The sequence below is a fragment of the Paralichthys olivaceus genome, chromosome 5 (genome assembly GCF_024713975.1).
Source record: "Paralichthys olivaceus isolate ysfri-2021 chromosome 5, ASM2471397v2, whole genome shotgun sequence".
In the NCBI taxonomy this organism is placed as follows: Eukaryota; Metazoa; Chordata; class Actinopteri; order Pleuronectiformes; family Paralichthyidae; genus Paralichthys; species Paralichthys olivaceus.
In genome coordinates this window covers 21,589,217-21,607,356 of record NC_091097.1, presented here as the reverse complement: position 1 = coordinate 21,607,356, position 18,140 = coordinate 21,589,217, and the positions used below count along the sequence as shown (strand labels likewise).

The 18,140-nt window shown below is 42.1% G+C and overlaps 26 non-coding genes and 4 pseudogenes across 26 annotated transcripts; all 30 read left to right on the top strand.

The window, feature by feature from the left end:
- Window positions 1-31: 31 nt before the first annotated feature.
- Window positions 32-150, top strand: LOC138409837 (5S ribosomal RNA; annotated as a pseudogene).
- A 490-nt stretch (window positions 151-640) lies between these two features.
- LOC138409028 (5S ribosomal RNA) lies at window positions 641-759 on the top strand. The gene has a single exon (XR_011242349.1). It is a non-coding gene; the product is annotated as a 5S ribosomal RNA (ribosomal RNA).
- A 490-nt stretch (window positions 760-1,249) lies between these two features.
- LOC138408648 (5S ribosomal RNA) lies at window positions 1,250-1,368 on the top strand. The gene has a single exon (XR_011241967.1). It is a non-coding gene; the product is annotated as a 5S ribosomal RNA (ribosomal RNA).
- A 490-nt stretch (window positions 1,369-1,858) lies between these two features.
- Window positions 1,859-1,977, top strand: LOC138408784 (5S ribosomal RNA). Its single transcript, XR_011242104.1, has one exon. It is a non-coding gene; the product is annotated as a 5S ribosomal RNA (ribosomal RNA).
- A 490-nt stretch (window positions 1,978-2,467) lies between these two features.
- Window positions 2,468-2,586, top strand: LOC138408647 (5S ribosomal RNA). The gene has a single exon (XR_011241966.1). It is a non-coding gene; the product is annotated as a 5S ribosomal RNA (ribosomal RNA).
- Window positions 2,587-3,076: 490 nt separating this feature from the next.
- LOC138408555 (5S ribosomal RNA) lies at window positions 3,077-3,195 on the top strand. Its single transcript, XR_011241874.1, has one exon. It is a non-coding gene; the product is annotated as a 5S ribosomal RNA (ribosomal RNA).
- A 490-nt stretch (window positions 3,196-3,685) lies between these two features.
- Window positions 3,686-3,804, top strand: LOC138408375 (5S ribosomal RNA). Its single transcript, XR_011241694.1, has one exon. It is a non-coding gene; the product is annotated as a 5S ribosomal RNA (ribosomal RNA).
- Window positions 3,805-4,294: 490 nt separating this feature from the next.
- LOC138408645 (5S ribosomal RNA) lies at window positions 4,295-4,413 on the top strand. Its single transcript, XR_011241964.1, has one exon. It is a non-coding gene; the product is annotated as a 5S ribosomal RNA (ribosomal RNA).
- Window positions 4,414-4,903: 490 nt separating this feature from the next.
- Window positions 4,904-5,022, top strand: LOC138410237 (5S ribosomal RNA). Its single transcript, XR_011243033.1, has one exon. It is a non-coding gene; the product is annotated as a 5S ribosomal RNA (ribosomal RNA).
- A 490-nt stretch (window positions 5,023-5,512) lies between these two features.
- On the top strand, window positions 5,513-5,631 carry LOC138408374 (5S ribosomal RNA). The gene has a single exon (XR_011241693.1). It is a non-coding gene; the product is annotated as a 5S ribosomal RNA (ribosomal RNA).
- Window positions 5,632-6,121: 490 nt separating this feature from the next.
- Window positions 6,122-6,240, top strand: LOC138409836 (5S ribosomal RNA; annotated as a pseudogene).
- Window positions 6,241-6,730: 490 nt separating this feature from the next.
- LOC138408644 (5S ribosomal RNA) lies at window positions 6,731-6,849 on the top strand. Its single transcript, XR_011241963.1, has one exon. It is a non-coding gene; the product is annotated as a 5S ribosomal RNA (ribosomal RNA).
- A 490-nt stretch (window positions 6,850-7,339) lies between these two features.
- LOC138409010 (5S ribosomal RNA) lies at window positions 7,340-7,458 on the top strand. The gene has a single exon (XR_011242331.1). It is a non-coding gene; the product is annotated as a 5S ribosomal RNA (ribosomal RNA).
- A 490-nt stretch (window positions 7,459-7,948) lies between these two features.
- LOC138409009 (5S ribosomal RNA) lies at window positions 7,949-8,067 on the top strand. Its single transcript, XR_011242330.1, has one exon. It is a non-coding gene; the product is annotated as a 5S ribosomal RNA (ribosomal RNA).
- Window positions 8,068-8,556: 489 nt separating this feature from the next.
- LOC138410236 (5S ribosomal RNA) lies at window positions 8,557-8,675 on the top strand. The gene has a single exon (XR_011243032.1). It is a non-coding gene; the product is annotated as a 5S ribosomal RNA (ribosomal RNA).
- A 490-nt stretch (window positions 8,676-9,165) lies between these two features.
- LOC138409333 (5S ribosomal RNA) lies at window positions 9,166-9,284 on the top strand. The gene has a single exon (XR_011242653.1). It is a non-coding gene; the product is annotated as a 5S ribosomal RNA (ribosomal RNA).
- Window positions 9,285-9,774: 490 nt separating this feature from the next.
- Window positions 9,775-9,893, top strand: LOC138408643 (5S ribosomal RNA). The gene has a single exon (XR_011241962.1). It is a non-coding gene; the product is annotated as a 5S ribosomal RNA (ribosomal RNA).
- Window positions 9,894-10,383: 490 nt separating this feature from the next.
- On the top strand, window positions 10,384-10,502 carry LOC138408642 (5S ribosomal RNA). The gene has a single exon (XR_011241961.1). It is a non-coding gene; the product is annotated as a 5S ribosomal RNA (ribosomal RNA).
- Window positions 10,503-10,992: 490 nt separating this feature from the next.
- On the top strand, window positions 10,993-11,111 carry LOC138409208 (5S ribosomal RNA). The gene has a single exon (XR_011242528.1). It is a non-coding gene; the product is annotated as a 5S ribosomal RNA (ribosomal RNA).
- Window positions 11,112-11,601: 490 nt separating this feature from the next.
- LOC138409008 (5S ribosomal RNA) lies at window positions 11,602-11,720 on the top strand. Its single transcript, XR_011242329.1, has one exon. It is a non-coding gene; the product is annotated as a 5S ribosomal RNA (ribosomal RNA).
- Window positions 11,721-12,204: 484 nt separating this feature from the next.
- On the top strand, window positions 12,205-12,323 carry LOC138408641 (5S ribosomal RNA). Its single transcript, XR_011241960.1, has one exon. It is a non-coding gene; the product is annotated as a 5S ribosomal RNA (ribosomal RNA).
- Window positions 12,324-12,813: 490 nt separating this feature from the next.
- LOC138408640 (5S ribosomal RNA) lies at window positions 12,814-12,932 on the top strand. Its single transcript, XR_011241959.1, has one exon. It is a non-coding gene; the product is annotated as a 5S ribosomal RNA (ribosomal RNA).
- Window positions 12,933-13,422: 490 nt separating this feature from the next.
- On the top strand, window positions 13,423-13,541 carry LOC138409207 (5S ribosomal RNA). Its single transcript, XR_011242527.1, has one exon. It is a non-coding gene; the product is annotated as a 5S ribosomal RNA (ribosomal RNA).
- Window positions 13,542-14,031: 490 nt separating this feature from the next.
- LOC138409685 (5S ribosomal RNA) lies at window positions 14,032-14,150 on the top strand (annotated as a pseudogene).
- A 490-nt stretch (window positions 14,151-14,640) lies between these two features.
- Window positions 14,641-14,759, top strand: LOC138408639 (5S ribosomal RNA). Its single transcript, XR_011241958.1, has one exon. It is a non-coding gene; the product is annotated as a 5S ribosomal RNA (ribosomal RNA).
- Window positions 14,760-15,249: 490 nt separating this feature from the next.
- On the top strand, window positions 15,250-15,368 carry LOC138408638 (5S ribosomal RNA). Its single transcript, XR_011241957.1, has one exon. It is a non-coding gene; the product is annotated as a 5S ribosomal RNA (ribosomal RNA).
- Window positions 15,369-15,858: 490 nt separating this feature from the next.
- Window positions 15,859-15,977, top strand: LOC138409206 (5S ribosomal RNA). The gene has a single exon (XR_011242526.1). It is a non-coding gene; the product is annotated as a 5S ribosomal RNA (ribosomal RNA).
- Window positions 15,978-16,467: 490 nt separating this feature from the next.
- On the top strand, window positions 16,468-16,586 carry LOC138408637 (5S ribosomal RNA). Its single transcript, XR_011241956.1, has one exon. It is a non-coding gene; the product is annotated as a 5S ribosomal RNA (ribosomal RNA).
- Window positions 16,587-17,076: 490 nt separating this feature from the next.
- On the top strand, window positions 17,077-17,195 carry LOC138409205 (5S ribosomal RNA). The gene has a single exon (XR_011242525.1). It is a non-coding gene; the product is annotated as a 5S ribosomal RNA (ribosomal RNA).
- Window positions 17,196-17,685: 490 nt separating this feature from the next.
- Window positions 17,686-17,804, top strand: LOC138409683 (5S ribosomal RNA; annotated as a pseudogene).
- Window positions 17,805-18,140: the final 336 nt, after the last annotated feature.

Sequence of the window (18,140 nt, the reverse complement as noted above, 5' to 3'; positions counted from 1 at the left end):
TATAAAGGAGGTATTGTGGGTGGAGTTAATCACTTAAGGCCATACCACCCTGAACAAGCCCGATCTTGTCCGATCTCGGAAGCTAAGCAGGGTCGGGCCTGGTTAGTACTTGAATCGGAGACCGCCTGGGAATACCAGGTGCTGTAAGCTTTTTAGACTTTTCTTTGCAGAGGGCGCTGTTGCTGCTGCTTCAGAGGAGACACCTCTTGGAAAGAGCAGGAAAGACTGTTCATCAAAGGAAAAAAGAATATGGAACCCTCACATCATCACTGAAAGGTGAGAGTGAGCATTCATCAGATTTGTTTCTAATCAAAACACTACTTTATTCATGTTTTATTAACATATCATTTTCAAATGGTCTTATTTGGAGAGAGCGATGAAAGAGCAGGGAGTTTACTCTGCATCAGGGAAACAACTGGATATGAAACACTGACAATATTGCTGAAGGTCATTTTTGAAAATTGTAATGATTTTTTTCTTGCAACGATATGACAAAATTGCACCTTGAGATTGATTTTGGAACAATTGACACTCCCGCCCACCCACACCTCAAGATGCTATGGTTGCAAAGCAACAGAAGAACCATTGATGATGGTGATGATTCACATGTATAAAGGAGGTATTGTGGGTGGAGTTAATCGCTTACGGCCATACCACCCTGAACACGCCCGATCTCGTCCGATCTCGGACGCTAAGCAGGGTCGGGCCTGGTTAGTACTTGAATGGAAGACCGCCTGGGAATACCAGGTGCTGTAAGCTTTTTAGACTTTTCTTTGCAGAGGGCGCTGTTGCTGCTGCTTCAGAGGAGACACCTCTTGGAAAGAGCAGGAAAGACTGTTCATCAAAGGAAAAAAGAATATGGAACCCTCACATCATCACTGAAAGGTGAAAGTGAGCATTCATCAGATTTGTTTCTAATCAAAACACTACTTTATTCATGTTTTATTAACATATCATTTTCAAATGGTCTTATTTGGAGAGAGCGATGAAAGAGCAGGGAGTTTACTCTGCATCAGGGAAACAACTGGATATGAAACACTGACAATATTGCTGAAGGTCATTTTTGAAAATTGTAATGATTTTTTTCTTGCAACGATATGACAAAATTGCACCTTGAGATTGATTTTGGAACAATTGACACTCCCGCCCACCCACACCTCAAGATGCTATGGTTGCAAAGCAACAGAAGAACCATTGATGATGGTGATGATTCACATGTATAAAGGAGGTATTGTGGGTGGAGTTAATCGCTTACGGCCATACCACCCTGAACACGCCCGATCTCGTCCGATCTCGGAAGCTAAGCAGGGTCGGGCCTGGTTAGTACTTGAATGGAAGACCGCCTGGGAATACCAGGTGCTGTAAGCTTTTTAGACTTTTCTTTGCAGAGGGCGCTGTTGCTGCTGCTTCAGAGGAGACACCTCTTGGAAAGAGCAGGAAAGACTGTTCATCAAAGGAAAAAAGAATATGGAACCCTCACATCATCACTGAAAGGTGAAAGTGAGCATTCATCAGATTTGTTTCTAATCAAAACACTACTTTATTCATGTTTTATTAACATATCATTTTCAAATGGTCTTATTTGGAGAGAGCGATGAAAGAGCAGGGAGTTTACTCTGCATCAGGGAAACAACTGGATATGAAACACTGACAATATTGCTGAAGGTCATTTTTGAAAATTGTAATGATTTTTTTCTTGCAACGATATGACAAAATTGCACCTTGAGATTGATTTTGGAACAATTGACACTCCCGCCCACCCACACCTCAAGATGCTATGGTTGCAAAGCAACAGAAGAACCATTGATGATGGTGATGATTCACATGTATAAAGGAGGTATTGTGGGTGGAGTTAATCGCTTACGGCCATACCACCCTGAACACGCCCGATCTCGTCCGATCTCGGAAGCTAAGCAGGATCGGGCCTGGTTAGTACTTGAATGGGAGACCGCCTGGGAATACCAGGTGCTGTAAGCTTTTTAGACTTTTCTTTGCAGAGGGCGCTGTTGCTGCTGCTTCAGAGGAGACACCTCTTGGAAAGAGCAGGAAAGACTGTTCATCAAAGGAAAAAAGAATATGGAACCCTCACATCATCACTGAAAGGTGAAAGGGAGCATTCATCAGATTTGTTTCTAATCAAAACACTACTTTATTCATGTTTTATTAACATATCATTTTCAAATGGTCTTATTTGGAGAGAGCGATGAAAGAGCAGGGAGTTTACTCTGCATCAGGGAAACAACTGGATATGAAACACTGAGAATATTGCTGAAGGTCATTTTTGAAAATTGTAATGATTTTTTTCTTGCAACGATATGACAAAATTGCACCTTGAGATTGATTTTGGAACAATTGACACTCCCGCCCACCCACACCTCAAGATGCTATGGTTGCAAAGCAACAGAAGAACCATTGATGATGGTGATGATTCACATGTATAAAGGAGGTATTGTGGGTGGAGTTAATCGCTTACGGCCATACCACCCTGAACACGCCCGATCTCGTCCGATCTCGGAAGCTAAGCAGGGTCGGGCCTGGTTAGTACTTGAATGGAAGACCGCCTGGGAATACCAGGTGCTGTAAGCTTTTTAGACTTTTCTTTGCAGAGGGCGCTGTTGCTGCTGCTTCAGAGGAGACACCTCTTGGAAAGAGCAGGAAAGACTGTTCATCAAAGGAAAAAAGAATATGGAACCCTCACATCATCACTGAAAGGTGAAAGTGAGCATTCATCAGATTTGTTTCTAATCAAAACACTACTTTATTCATGTTTTATTAACATATCATTTTCAAATGGTCTTATTTGGAGAGAGCGATGAAAGAGCAGGGAGTTTACTCTGCATCAGGGAAACAACTGGATATGAAACACTGACAATATTGCTGAAGGTCATTTTTGAAAATTGTAATGATTTTTTTCTTGCAACGATATGACAAAATTGCACCTTGAGATTGATTTTGGAACAATTGACACTCCCGCCCACCCACACCTCAAGATGCTATGGTTGCAAAGCAACAGAAGAACCATTGATGATGGTGATGATTCACATGTATAAAGGAGGTATTGTGGGTGGAGTTAATCACTTACGGCCATACCACCCTGAACACGCCCGATCTCGTCCGATCTCGGAAGCTAAGCAGGGTCGGGCCTGGTTAGTACTTGAATGGGAGACCGCCTGGGAATACCAGGTGCTGTAAGCTTTTTAGACTTTTCTTTGCAGAGGGCGCTGTTGCTGCTGCTTCAGAGGAGACACCTCTTGGAAAGAGCAGGAAAGACTGTTCATCAAAGGAAAAAAGAATATGGAACCCTCACATCATCACTGAAAGGTGAAAGGGAGCATTCATCAGATTTGTTTCTAATCAAAACACTACTTTATTCATGTTTTATTAACATATCATTTTCAAATGGTCTTATTTGGAGAGAGCGATGAAAGAGCAGGGAGTTTACTCTGCATCAGGGAAACAACTGGATATGAAACACTGACAATATTGCTGAAGGTCATTTTTGAAAATTGTAATGATTTTTTTCTTGCAACGATATGACAAAATTGCACCTTGAGATTGATTTTGGAACAATTGACACTCCCGCCCACCCACACCTCAAGATGCTATGGTTGCAAAGCAACAGAAGAACCATTGATGATGGTGATGATTCACATGTATAAAGGAGGTATTGTGGGTGGAGTTAATCGCTTATGGCCATACCACCCTGAACACGCCCGATCTCGTCCGATCTCGGAAGCTAAGCAGGGTCGGGCCTGGTTAGTACTTGAATGGGAGACCGCCTGGGAATACCAGGTGCTGTAAGCTTTTTAGACTTTTCTTTGCAGAGGGCGCTGTTGCTGCTGCTTCAGAGGAGACACCTCTTGGAAAGAGCAGGAAAGACTGTTCATCAAAGGAAAAAAGAATATGGAACCCTCACATCATCACTGAAAGGTGAGAGTGAGCATTCATCAGATTTGTTTCTAATCAAAACACTACTTTATTCATGTTTTATTAACATATCATTTTCAAATGGTCTTATTTGGAGAGAGCGATGAAAGAGCAGGGAGTTTACTCTGCATCAGGGAAACAACTGGATATGAAACACTGACAATATTGCTGAAGGTCATTTTTGAAAATTGTAATGATTTTTTTCTTGCAACGATATGACAAAATTGCACCTTGAGATTGATTTTGGAACAATTGACACTCCCGCCCACCCACACCTCAAGATGCTATGGTTGCAAAGCAACAGAAGAACCATTGATGATGGTGATGATTCACATGTATAAAGGAGGTATTGTGGGTGGAGTTAATCGCTTACGGCCATACCACCCTGAACACGCCCGATCTCGTCCGATCTCGGAAGCTAAGCAGGGTCGGGCCTGGTTAGTACTTGAATGGAAGACCGCCTGGGAATACCAGGTGCTGTAAGCTTTTTAGACTTTTCTTTGCAGAGGGCGCTGTTGCTGCTGCTTCAGAGGAGACACCTCTTGGAAAGAGCAGGAAAGACTGTTCATCAAAGGAAAAAAGAATATGGAACCCTCACATCATCACTGAAAGGTGAAAGTGAGCATTCATCAGATTTGTTTCTAATCAAAACACTACTTTATTCATGTTTTATTAACATATCATTTTCAAATGGTCTTATTTGGAGAGAGCGATGAAAGAGCAGGGAGTTTACTCTGCATCAGGGAAACAACTGGATATGAAACACTGACAATATTGCTGAAGGTCATTTTTGAAAATTGTAATGATTTTTTTCTTGCAACGATATGACAAAATTGCACCTTGAGATTGATTTTGGAACAATTGACACTCCCGCCCACCCACACCTCAAGATGCTATGGTTGCAAAGCAACAGAAGAACCATTGATGATGGTGATGATTCACATGTATAAAGGAGGTATTGTGGGTGGAGTTAATCGCTTACGGCCATACCACCCTGAACACGCCCGATCTCGTCCGATCTCGGAAGCTAAGCAGGGTCGGGCCTGGTTAGTACTTGAATGGGAGACCGCCTGGGAATACCAGGTGCTGTAAGCTTTTTAGACTTTTCTTTGCAGAGGGCGCTGTTGCTGCTGCTTCAGAGGAGACACCTCTTGGAAAGAGCAGGAAAGACTGTTCATCAAAGGAAAAAAGAATATGGAACCCTCACATCATCACTGAAAGGTGAAAGGGAGCATTCATCAGATTTGTTTCTAATCAAAACACTACTTTATTCATGTTTTATTAACATATCATTTTCAAATGGTCTTATTTGGAGAGAGCGATGAAAGAGCAGGGAGTTTACTCTGCATCAGGGAAACAACTGGATATGAAACACTGACAATATTGCTGAAGGTCATTTTTGAAAATTGTAATGATTTTTTTCTTGCAACGATATGACAAAATTGCACCTTGGGATTGATTTTGGAACAATTGACCCTCCCGCCCACCCACACCTCAAGATGCTATGGTTGCAAAGCAACAGAAGAACCATTGATGATGGTGATGATTCACATGTATAAAGGAGGTATTGTGGGTGGAGTTAATCGCTTATGGCCATACCACCCTGAACACGCCCGATCTCGTCCGATCTCGGAAGCTAAGCAGGGTCGGGCCTGGTTAGTACTTGAATGGGAGACCGCCTGGGAATACCAGGTGCTGTAAGCTTTTTAGACTTTTCTTTGCAGAGGGCGCTGTTGCTGCTGCTTCAGAGGAGACACCTCTTGGAAAGAGCAGGAAAGACTGTTCATCAAAGGAAAAAAGAATATGGAACCCTCACATCATCACTGAAAGGTGAAAGGGAGCATTCATCAGATTTGTTTCTAATCAAAACACTACTTTATTCATGTTTTATTAACATATCATTTTCAAATGGTCTTATTTGGAGAGAGCGATGAAAGAGCAGGGAGTTTACTCTGCATCAGGGAAACAACTGGATATGAAACACTGACAATATTGCTGAAGGTCATTTTTGAAAATTGTAATGATTTTTTTCTTGCAACGATATGACAAAATTGCACCTTGAGATTGATTTTGGAACAATTGACCGCCCCGCCCACCCACACCTCAAGATGCTATGGTTGCAAAGCAACAGAAGAACCATTGATGATGGTGATGATTCACATGTATAAAGGAGGTATTGTGGGTGGAGTTAATCACTTAAGGCCATACCACCCTGAACAAGCCCGATCTTGTCCGATCTCGGAAGCTAAGCAGGGTCGGGCCTGGTTAGTACTTGAATCGGAGACCGCCTGGGAATACCAGGTGCTGTAAGCTTTTTAGACTTTTCTTTGCAGAGGGCGCTGTTGCTGCTGCTTCAGAGGAGACACCTCTTGGAAAGAGCAGGAAAGACTGTTCATCAAAGGAAAAAAGAATATGGAACCCTCACATCATCACTGAAAGGTGAGAGTGAGCATTCATCAGATTTGTTTCTAATCAAAACACTACTTTATTCATGTTTTATTAACATATCATTTTCAAATGGTCTTATTTGGAGAGAGCGATGAAAGAGCAGGGAGTTTACTCTGCATCAGGGAAACAACTGGATATGAAACACTGACAATATTGCTGAAGGTCATTTTTGAAAATTGTAATGATTTTTTTCTTGCAACGATATGACAAAATTGCACCTTGAGATTGATTTTGGAACAATTGACACTCCCGCCCACCCACACCTCAAGATGCTATGGTTGCAAAGCAACAGAAGAACCATTGATGATGGTGATGATTCACATGTATAAAGGAGGTATTGTGGGTGGAGTTAATCGCTTACGGCCATACCACCCTGAACACGCCCGATCTCGTCCGATCTCGGAAGCTAAGCAGGGTCGGGCCTGGTTAGTACTTGAATGGAAGACCGCCTGGGAATACCAGGTGCTGTAAGCTTTTTAGACTTTTCTTTGCAGAGGGCGCTGTTGCTGCTGCTTCAGAGGAGACACCTCTTGGAAAGAGCAGGAAAGACTGTTCATCAAAGGAAAAAAGAATATGGAACCCTCACATCATCACTGAAAGGTGAAAGTGAGCATTCATCAGATTTGTTTCTAATCAAAACACTACTTTATTCATGTTTTATTAACATATCATTTTCAAATGGTCTTATTTGGAGAGAGCGATGAAAGAGCAGGGAGTTTACTCTGCATCAGGGAAACAACTGGATATGAAACACTGACAATATTGCTGAAGGTCATTTTTGAAAATTGTAATGATTTTTTTCTTGCAACGATATGACAAAATTGCACCTTGAGATTGATTTTGGAACAATTGACCCTCCCGCCCACCCACACCTCAAGATGCTATGGTTGCAAAGCAACAGAAGAACCATTGATGATGGTGATGATTCACATGTATAAAGGAGGTATTGTGGGTGGAGTTAATCGCTTACGGCCATACAACCCTGAACACGCCCGATCTCGTCCGATCTCGGAAGCTAAGCAGGGTCGGGCCTGGTTAGTACTTGAATGGGAGACCGCCTGGGAATACCAGGTGCTGTAAGCTTTTTAGACTTTTCTTTGCAGAGGGCGCTGTTGCTGCTGCTTCAGAGGAGACACCTCTTGGAAAGAGCAGGAAAGACTGTTCATCAAAGGAAAAAAGAATATGGAACCCTCACATCATCACTGAAAGGTGAAAGTGAGCATTCATCAGATTTGTTTCTAATCAAAACACTACTTTATTCATGTTTTATTAACATATCATTTTCAAATGGTCTTATTTGGAGAGAGCGATGAGAGAGCAGGGAGTTTACTCTGCATCAGGGAAACAACTGGATATGAAACACTGACAATATTGCTGAAGGTCATTTTTGAAAATTGTAATGATTTTTTTCTTGCAACGATATGACAAAATTGCACCTTGAGATTGATTTTGGAACAATTGACCCTCCCGCCCACCCACACCTCAAGATGCTATGGTTGCAAAGCAACAGAAGAACCATTGATGATGGTGATGATTCACATGTATAAAGGAGGTATTGTGGGTGGAGTTAATCGCTTACGGCCATACAACCCTGAACACGCCCGATCTCGTCCGATCTCGGAAGCTAAGCAGGGTCGGGCCTGGTTAGTACTTGAATGGGAGACCGCCTGGGAATACCAGGTGCTGTAAGCTTTTTAGACTTTTCTTTGCAGAGGGCGCTGTTGCTGCTGCTTCAGAGGAGACACCTCTTGGAAAGAGCAGGAAAGACTGTTCATCAAAGGAAAAAAGAATATGGAACCCTCACATCATCACTGAAAGGTGAAAGTGAGCATTCATCAGATTTGTTTCTAATCAAAACACTACTTTATTCATGTTTTTTAACATATCATTTTCAAATGGTCTTATTTGGAGAGAGCGATGAGAGAGCAGGGAGTTTACTCTGCATCAGGGAAACAACTGGATATGAAACACTGACAATATTGCTGAAGGTCATTTTTGAAAATTGTAATGATTTTTTTCTTGCAACGATATGACAAAATTGCACCTTGAGATTGATTTTGGAACAATTGACCCTCCCGCCCACCCACACCTCAAGATGCTATGGTTGCAAAGCAACAGAAGAACCATTGATGATGGTGATGATTCACATGTATAAAGGAGGTATTGTGGGTGGAGTTAATCGCTTACGGCCATACCACCCTGAACACGCCCGATCTCGTCCGATCTCGGAAGCTAAGCAGGGTCGGGCCTGGTTAGTACTTGAATGGGAGACCGCCTGGGAATACCAGGTGCTGTAAGCTTTTTAGACTTTTCTTTGCAGAGGGCGCTGTTGCTGCTGCTTCAGAGGAGACACCTCTTGGAAAGAGCAGGAAAGACTGTTCATCAAAGGAAAAAAGAATATGGAACCCTCACATCATCACTGAAAGGTGAAAGGGAGCATTCATCAGATTTGTTTCTAATCAAAACACTACTTTATTCATGTTTTATTAACATATCATTTTCAAATGGTCTTATTTGGAGAGAGCGATGAAAGAGCAGGGAGTTTACTCTGCATCAGGGAAACAACTGGATATGAAACACTGACAATATTGCTGAAGGTCATTTTTGAAAATTGTAATGATTTTTTTCTTGCAACGATATGACAAAATTGCACCTTGAGATTGATTTTGGAACAATTGACCGCCCCGCCCACCCACACCTCAAGATGCTATGGTTGCAAAGCAACAGAAGAACCATTGATGATGGTGATGATTCACATGTATAAAGGAGGTATTGTGGGTGGAGTTAATCACTTAAGGCCATACCACCCTGAACAAGCCCGATCTCGTCCGATCTCGGAAGCTAAGCAGGGTCGGGCCTGGTTAGTACTTGAATGGGAGACCGCCTGGGAATACCAGGTGCTGTAAGCTTTTTAGACTTTTCTTTGCAGAGGGCGCTGTTGCTGCTGCTTCAGAGGAGACACCTCTTGGAAAGAGCAGGAAAGACTGTTCATCAAAGGAAAAAAGAATATGGAACCCTCACATCATCACTGAAAGGTGAGAGTGAGCATTCATCAGATTTGTTTCTAATCAAAACACTACTTTATTCATGTTTTATTAACATATCATTTTCAAATGGTCTTATTTGGAGAGAGCGATGAAAGAGCAGGGAGTTTACTCTGCATCAGGGAAACAACTGGATATGAAACACTGACAATATTGCTGAAGGTCATTTTTGAAAATTGTAATGATTTTTTTCTTGCAACGATATGACAAAATTGCACCTTGAGATTGATTTTGGAACAATTGACACTCCCGCCCACCCACACCTCAAGATGCTATGGTTGCAAAGCAACAGAAGAACCATTGATGATGGTGATGATTCACATGTATAAAGGAGGTATTGTGGGTGGAGTTAATCGCTTACGGCCATACCACCCTGAACACGCCCGATCTCGTCCGATCTCGGAAGCTAAGCAGGGTCGGGCCTGGTTAGTACTTGAATGGAAGACCGCCTGGGAATACCAGGTGCTGTAAGCTTTTTAGACTTTTCTTTGCAGAGGGCGCTGTTGCTGCTGCTTCAGAGGAGACACCTCTTGGAAAGAGCAGGAAAGACTGTTCATCAAAGGAAAAAAGAATATGGAACCCTCACATCATCACTGAAAGGTGAAAGTGAGCATTCATCAGATTTGTTTCTAATCAAAACACTACTTTATTCATGTTTTATTAACATATCATTTTCAAATGGTCTTATTTGGAGAGAGCGATGAAAGAGCAGGGAGTTTACTCTGCATCAGGGAAACAACTGGATATGAAACACTGACAATATTGCTGAAGGTCATTTTTGAAAATTGTAATGATTTTTTTCTTGCAACGATATGACAAAATTGCACCTTGAGATTGATTTTGGAACAATTGACACTCCCGCCCACCCACACCTCAAGATGCTATGGTTGCAAAGCAACAGAAGAACCATTGATGATGGTGATGATTCACATGTATAAAGGAGGTATTGTGGGTGGAGTTAATCGCTTACGGCCATACCACCCTGAACACGCCCGATCTCGTCCGATCTCGGAAGCTAAGCAGGGTCGGGCCTGGTTAGTACTTGAATGGAAGACCGCCTGGGAATACCAGGTGCTGTAAGCTTTTTAGACTTTTCTTTGCAGAGGGCGCTGTTGCTGCTGCTTCAGAGGAGACACCTCTTGGAAAGAGCAGGAAAGACTGTTCATCAAAGGAAAAAAGAATATGGAACCCTCACATCATCACTGAAAGGTGAAAGTGAGCATTCATCAGATTTGTTTCTAATCAAAACACTACTTTATTCATGTTTTATTAACATATCATTTTCAAATGGTCTTATTTGGAGAGAGCGATGAAAGAGCAGGGAGTTTACTCTGCATCAGGGAAACAACTGGATATGAAACACTGACAATATTGCTGAAGGTCATTTTTGAAAATTGTAATGATTTTTTTCTTGCAACGATATGACAAAATTGCACCTTGAGATTGATTTTGGAACAATTGACACTCCTGCCCACCCACACCTCAAGATGCTATGGTTGCAAAGCAACAGAAGAACCATTGATGATGGTGATGATTCACATGTATAAAGGAGGTATTGTGGGTGGAGTTAATCGCTTACGGCCATACCACCCTGAACACGCCCGATCTCGTCCGATCTCGGAAGCTAAGCAGGGTCGGGCCTGGTTAGTACTTGAATGGAAGACCGCCTGGCAATACCAGGTGCTGTAAGCTTTTTAGACTTTTCTTTGCAGAGGGCGCTGTTGCTGCTGCTTCAGAGGAGACACCTCTTGGAAAGAGCAGGAAAGACTGTTCATCAAAGGAAAAAAGAATATGGAACCCTCACATCATCACTGAAAGGTGAAAGTGAGCATTCATCAGATTTGTTTCTAATCAAAACACTACTTTATTCATGTTTTATTAACATATCATTTTCAAATGGTCTTATTTGGAGAGAGCGATGAAAGAGCAGGGAGTTTACTCTGCATCAGGGAAACAACTGGATATGAAACACTGACAATATTGCTGAAGGTCATTTTTGAAAATTGTAATGATTTTTTTCTTGCAACGATATGACAAAATTGCACCTTGAGATTGATTTTGGAACAATTGACCCTCCCGCCCACCCACACCTCAAGATGCTATGGTTGCAAAGCAACAGAAGAACCATTGATGATGGTGATGATTCACATGTATAAAGGAGGTATTGTGGGTGGAGTTAATCGCTTACGGCCATACAACCCTGAACACGCCCGATCTCGTCCGATCTCGGAAGCTAAGCAGGGTCGGGCCTGGTTAGTACTTGAATGGGAGACCGCCTGGGAATACCAGGTGCTGTAAGCTTTTTAGACTTTTCTTTGCAGAGGGCGCTGTTGCTTCAGAGGAGACACCTCTTGGAAAGAGCAGGAAAGACTGTTCATCAAAGGAAAAAAGAATATGGAACCCTCACATCATCACTGAAAGGTGAAAGGGAGCATTCATCAGATTTGTTTCTAATCAAAACACTACTTTATTCATGTTTTATTAACATATCATTTTCAAATGGTCTTATTTGGAGAGAGCGATGAAAGAGCAGGGAGTTTACTCTGCATCAGGGAAACAACTGGATATGAAACACTGACAATATTGCTGAAGGTCATTTTTGAAAATTGTAATGATTTTTTTCTTGCAACGATATGACAAAATTGCACCTTGAGATTGATTTTGGAACAATTGACACTCCCGCCCACCCACACCTCAAGATGCTATGGTTGCAAAGCAACAGAAGAACCATTGATGATGGTGATGATTCACATGTATAAAGGAGGTATTGTGGGTGGAGTTAATCGCTTACGGCCATACCACCCTGAACACGCCCGATCTCGTCCGATCTCGGAAGCTAAGCAGGGTCGGGCCTGGTTAGTACTTGAATGGAAGACCGCCTGGGAATACCAGGTGCTGTAAGCTTTTTAGACTTTTCTTTGCAGAGGGCGCTGTTGCTGCTGCTTCAGAGGAGACACCTCTTGGAAAGAGCAGGAAAGACTGTTCATCAAAGGAAAAAAGAATATGGAACCCTCACATCATCACTGAAAGGTGAAAGTGAGCATTCATCAGATTTGTTTCTAATCAAAACACTACTTTATTCATGTTTTATTAACATATCATTTTCAAATGGTCTTATTTGGAGAGAGCGATGAAAGAGCAGGGAGTTTACTCTGCATCAGGGAAACAACTGGATATGAAACACTGACAATATTGCTGAAGGTCATTTTTGAAAATTGTAATGATTTTTTTCTTGCAACGATATGACAAAATTGCACCTTGAGATTGATTTTGGAACAATTGACACTCCCGCCCACCCACACCTCAAGATGCTATGGTTGCAAAGCAACAGAAGAACCATTGATGATGGTGATGATTCACATGTATAAAGGAGGTATTGTGGGTGGAGTTAATCGCTTACGGCCATACCACCCTGAACACGCCCGATCTCGTCCGATCTCGGAAGCTAAGCAGGGTCGGGCCTGGTTAGTACTTGAATGGAAGACCGCCTGGGAATACCAGGTGCTGTAAGCTTTTTAGACTTTTCTTTGCAGAGGGCGCTGTTGCTGCTGCTTCAGAGGAGACACCTCTTGGAAAGAGCAGGAAAGACTGTTCATCAAAGGAAAAAAGAATATGGAACCCTCACATCATCACTGAAAGGTGAAAGTGAGCATTCATCAGATTTGTTTCTAATCAAAACACTACTTTATTCATGTTTTATTAACATATCATTTTCAAATGGTCTTATTTGGAGAGAGCGATGAAAGAGCAGGGAGTTTACTCTGCATCAGGGAAACAACTGGATATGAAACACTGACAATATTGCTGAAGGTCATTTTTGAAAATTGTAATGATTTTTTTCTTGCAACGATATGACAAAATTGCACCTTGAGATTGATTTTGGAACAATTGACACTCCCGCCCACCCACACCTCAAGATGCTATGGTTGCAAAGCAACAGAAGAACCATTGATGATGGTGATGATTCACATGTATAAAGGAGGTATTGTGGGTGGAGTTAATCGCTTACGGCCATACCACCCTGAACACGCCCGATCTCGTCCGATCTCGGAAGCTAAGCAGGGTCGGGCCTGGTTAGTACTTGAATGGAAGACCGCCTGGCAATACCAGGTGCTGTAAGCTTTTTAGACTTTTCTTTGCAGAGGGCGCTGTTGCTGCTGCTTCAGAGGAGACACCTCTTGGAAAGAGCAGGAAAGACTGTTCATCAAAGGAAAAAAGAATATGGAACCCTCACATCATCACTGAAAGGTGAAAGTGAGCATTCATCAGATTTGTTTCTAATCAAAACACTACTTTATTCATGTTTTATTAACATATCATTTTCAAATGGTCTTATTTGGAGAGAGCGATGAAAGAGCAGGGAGTTTACTCTGCATCAGGGAAACAACTGGATATGAAACACTGACAATATTGCTGAAGGTCATTTTTGAAAATTGTAATGATTTTTTTCTTGCAACGATATGACAAAATTGCACCTTGAGATTGATTTTGGAACAATTGACCGCCCCGCCCACCCACACCTCAAGATGCTATGGTTGCAAAGCAACAGAAGAACCATTGATGATGGTGATGATTCACATGTATAAAGGAGGTATTGTGGGTGGAGTTAATCACTTAAGGCCATACCACCCTGAACAAGCCCGATCTCGTCCGATCTCGGAAGCTAAGCAGGGTCGGGCCTGGTTAGTACTTGAATCGGAGACCGCCTGGGAATACCAGGTGCTGTAAGCTTTTTAGACTTTTCTTTGCAGAGGGCGCTGTTGCTGCTGCTTCAGAGGAGACACCTCTTGGAAAGAGCAGGAAAGACTGTTCATCAAAGGAAAAAAGAATATGGAACCCTCACATCATCACTGAAAGGTGAGAGTGAGCATTCATCAGATTTGTTTCTAATCAAAACACTACTTTATTCATGTTTTATTAACATATCATTTTCAAATGGTCTTATTTGGAGAGAGCGATGAAAGAGCAGGGAGTTTACTCTGCATCAGGGAAACAACTGGATATGAAACACTGACAATATTGCTGAAGGTCATTTTTGAAAATTGTAATGATTTTTTTCTTGCAACGATATGACAAAATTGCACCTTGAGATTGATTTTGGAACAATTGACACTCCCGCCCACCCACACCTCAAGATGCTATGGTTGCAAAGCAACAGAAGAACCATTGATGATGGTGATGATTCACATGTATAAAGGAGGTATTGTGGGTGGAGTTAATCGCTTACGGCCATACCACCCTGAACACGCCCGATCTCGTCCGATCTCGGAAGCTAAGCAGGGTCGGGCCTGGTTAGTACTTGAATGGAAGACCGCCTGGGAATACCAGGTGCTGTAAGCTTTTTAGACTTTTCTTTGCAGAGGGCGCTGTTGCTGCTGCTTCAGAGGAGACACCTCTTGGAAAGAGCAGGAAAGACTGTTCATCAAAGGAAAAAAGAATATGGAACCCTCACATCATCACTGAAAGGTGAAAGTGAGCATTCATCAGATTTGTTTCTAATCAAAACACTACTTTATTCATGTTTTATTAACATATCATTTTCAAATGGTCTTATTTGGAGAGAGCGATGAAAGAGCAGGGAGTTTACTCTGCATCAGGGAAACAACTGGATATGAAACACTGACAATATTGCTGAAGGTCATTTTTGAAAATTGTAATGATTTTTTTCTTGCAACGATATGACAAAATTGCACCTTGAGATTGATTTTGGAACAATTGACACTCCCGCCCACCCACACCTCAAGATGCTATGGTTGCAAAGCAACAGAAGAACCATTGATGATGGTGATGATTCACATGTATAAAGGAGGTATTGTGGGTGGAGTTAATCGCTTACGGCCATACCACCCTGAACACGCCCGATCTCGTCCGATCTCGGAAGCTAAGCAGGGTCGGGCCTGGTTAGTACTTGAATGGAAGACCGCCTGGGAATACCAGGTGCTGTAAGCTTTTTAGACTTTTCTTTGCAGAGGGCGCTGTTGCTGCTGCTTCAGAGGAGACACCTCTTGGAAAGAGCAGGAAAGACTGTTCATCAAAGGAAAAAAGAATATGGAACCCTCACATCATCACTGAAAGGTGAAAGTGAGCATTCATCAGATTTGTTTCTAATCAAAACACTACTTTATTCATGTTTTATTAACATATCATTTTCAAATGGTCTTATTTGGAGAGAGCGATGAAAGAGCAGGGAGTTTACTCTGCATCAGGGAAACAACTGGATATGAAACACTGACAATATTGCTGAAGGTCATTTTTGAAAATTGTAATGATTTTTTTCTTGCAACGATATGACAAAATTGCACCTTGAGATTGATTTTGGAACAATTGACACTCCTGCCCACCCACACCTCAAGATGCTATGGTTGCAAAGCAACAGAAGAACCATTGATGATGGTGATGATTCACATGTATAAAGGAGGTATTGTGGGTGGAGTTAATCGCTTACGGCCATACCACCCTGAACACGCCCGATCTCGTCCGATCTCGGAAGCTAAGCAGGGTCGGGCCTGGTTAGTACTTGAATGGAAGACCGCCTGGCAATACCAGGTGCTGTAAGCTTTTTAGACTTTTCTTTGCAGAGGGCGCTGTTGCTGCTGCTTCAGAGGAGACACCTCTTGGAAAGAGCAGGAAAGACTGTTCATCAAAGGAAAAAAGAATATGGAACCCTCACATCATCACTGAAAGGTGAAAGTGAGCATTCATCAGATTTGTTTCTAATCAAAACACTACTTTATTCATGTTTTATTAACATATCATTTTCAAATGGTCTTATTTGGAGAGAGCGATGAAAGAGCAGGGAGTTTACTCTGCATCAGGGAAACAACTGGATATGAAACACTGACAATATTGCTGAAGGTCATTTTTGAAAATTGTAATGATTTTTTTCTTGCAACGATATGACAAAATTGCACCTTGAGATTGATTTTGGAACAATTGACACTCCCGCCCACCCACACCTCAAGATGCTATGGTTGCAAAGCAACAGAAGAACCATTGATGATGGTGATGATTCACATGTATAAAGGAGGTATTGTGGGTGGAGTTAATCGCTTACGGCCATACCACCCTGAACACGCCCGATCTCGTCCGATCTCGGAAGCTAAGCAGGGTCGGGCCTGGTTAGTACTTGAATGGAAGACCGCCTGGGAATACCAGGTGCTGTAAGCTTTTTAGACTTTTCTTTGCAGAGGGCGCTGTTGCTGCTGCTTCAGAGGAGACACCTCTTGGAAAGAGCAGGAAAGACTGTTCATCAAAGGAAAAAAGAATATGGAACCCTCACATCATCACTGAAAGGTGAAAGTGAGCATTCATCAGATTTGTTTCTAATCAAAACACTACTTTATTCATGTTTTATTAACATATCATTTTCAAATGGTCTTATTTGGAGAGAGCGATGAAAGAGCAGGGAGTTTACTCTGCATCAGGGAAACAACTGGATATGAAACACTGACAATATTGCTGAAGGTCATTTTTGAAAATTGTAATGATTTTTTTCTTGCAACGATATGACAAAATTGCACCTTGAGATTGATTTTGGAACAATTGACACTCCCGCCCACCCACACCTCAAGATGCTATGGTTGCAAAGCAACAGAAGAACCATTGATGATGGTGATGATTCACATGTATAAAGGAGGTATTGTGGGTGGAGTTAATCGCTTACGGCCATACCACCCTGAACACGCCCGATCTCGTCCGATCTCGGAAGCTAAGCAGGGTCGGGCCTGGTTAGTACTTGAATGGAAGACCGCCTGGCAATACCAGGTGCTGTAAGCTTTTTAGACTTTTCTTTGCAGAGGGCGCTGTTGCTGCTGCTTCAGAGGAGACACCTCTTGGAAAGAGCAGGAAAGACTGTTCATCAAAGGAAAAAAGAATATGGAACCCTCACATCATCACTGAAAGGTGAAAGTGAGCATTCATCAGATTTGTTTCTAATCAAAACACTACTTTATTCATGTTTTATTAACATATCATTTTCAAATGGTCTTATTTGGAGAGAGCGATGAAAGAGCAGGGAGTTTACTCTGCATCAGGGAAACAACTGGATATGAAACACTGACAATATTGCTGAAGGTCATTTTTGAAAATTGTAATGATTTTTTTCTTGCAACGATATGACAAAATTGCACCTTGAGATTGATTTTGGAACAATTGACCGCCCCGCCCACCCACACCTCAAGATGCTATGGTTGCAAAGCAACAGAAGAACCATTGATGATGGTGATGATTCACATGTATAAAGGAGGTATTGTGGGTGGAGTTAATCACTTAAGGCCATACCACCCTGAACAAGCCCGATCTCGTCCGATCTCGGAAGCTAAGCAGGGTCGGGCCTGGTTAGTACTTGAATCGGAGACCGCCTGGGAATACCAGGTGCTGTAAGCTTTTTAGACTTTTCTTTGCAGAGGGCGCTGTTGCTGCTGCTTCAGAGGAGACACCTCTTGGAAAGAGCAGGAAAGACTGTTCATCAAAGGAAAAAAGAATATGGAACCCTCACATCATCACTGAAAGGTGAGAGTGAGCATTCATCAGATTTGTTTCTAATCAAAACACTACTTTATTCATGTTTTATTAACATATCATTTTCAAATGGTCTTATTTGGAGAGAGCGATGAAAGAGCAGGGAGTTTACTCTGCATCAGGGAAACAACTGGATATGAAACACTGACAATATTGCTGAAGGTCATTTTTGAAAATTGTAATGATTTTTTTCTTGCAACG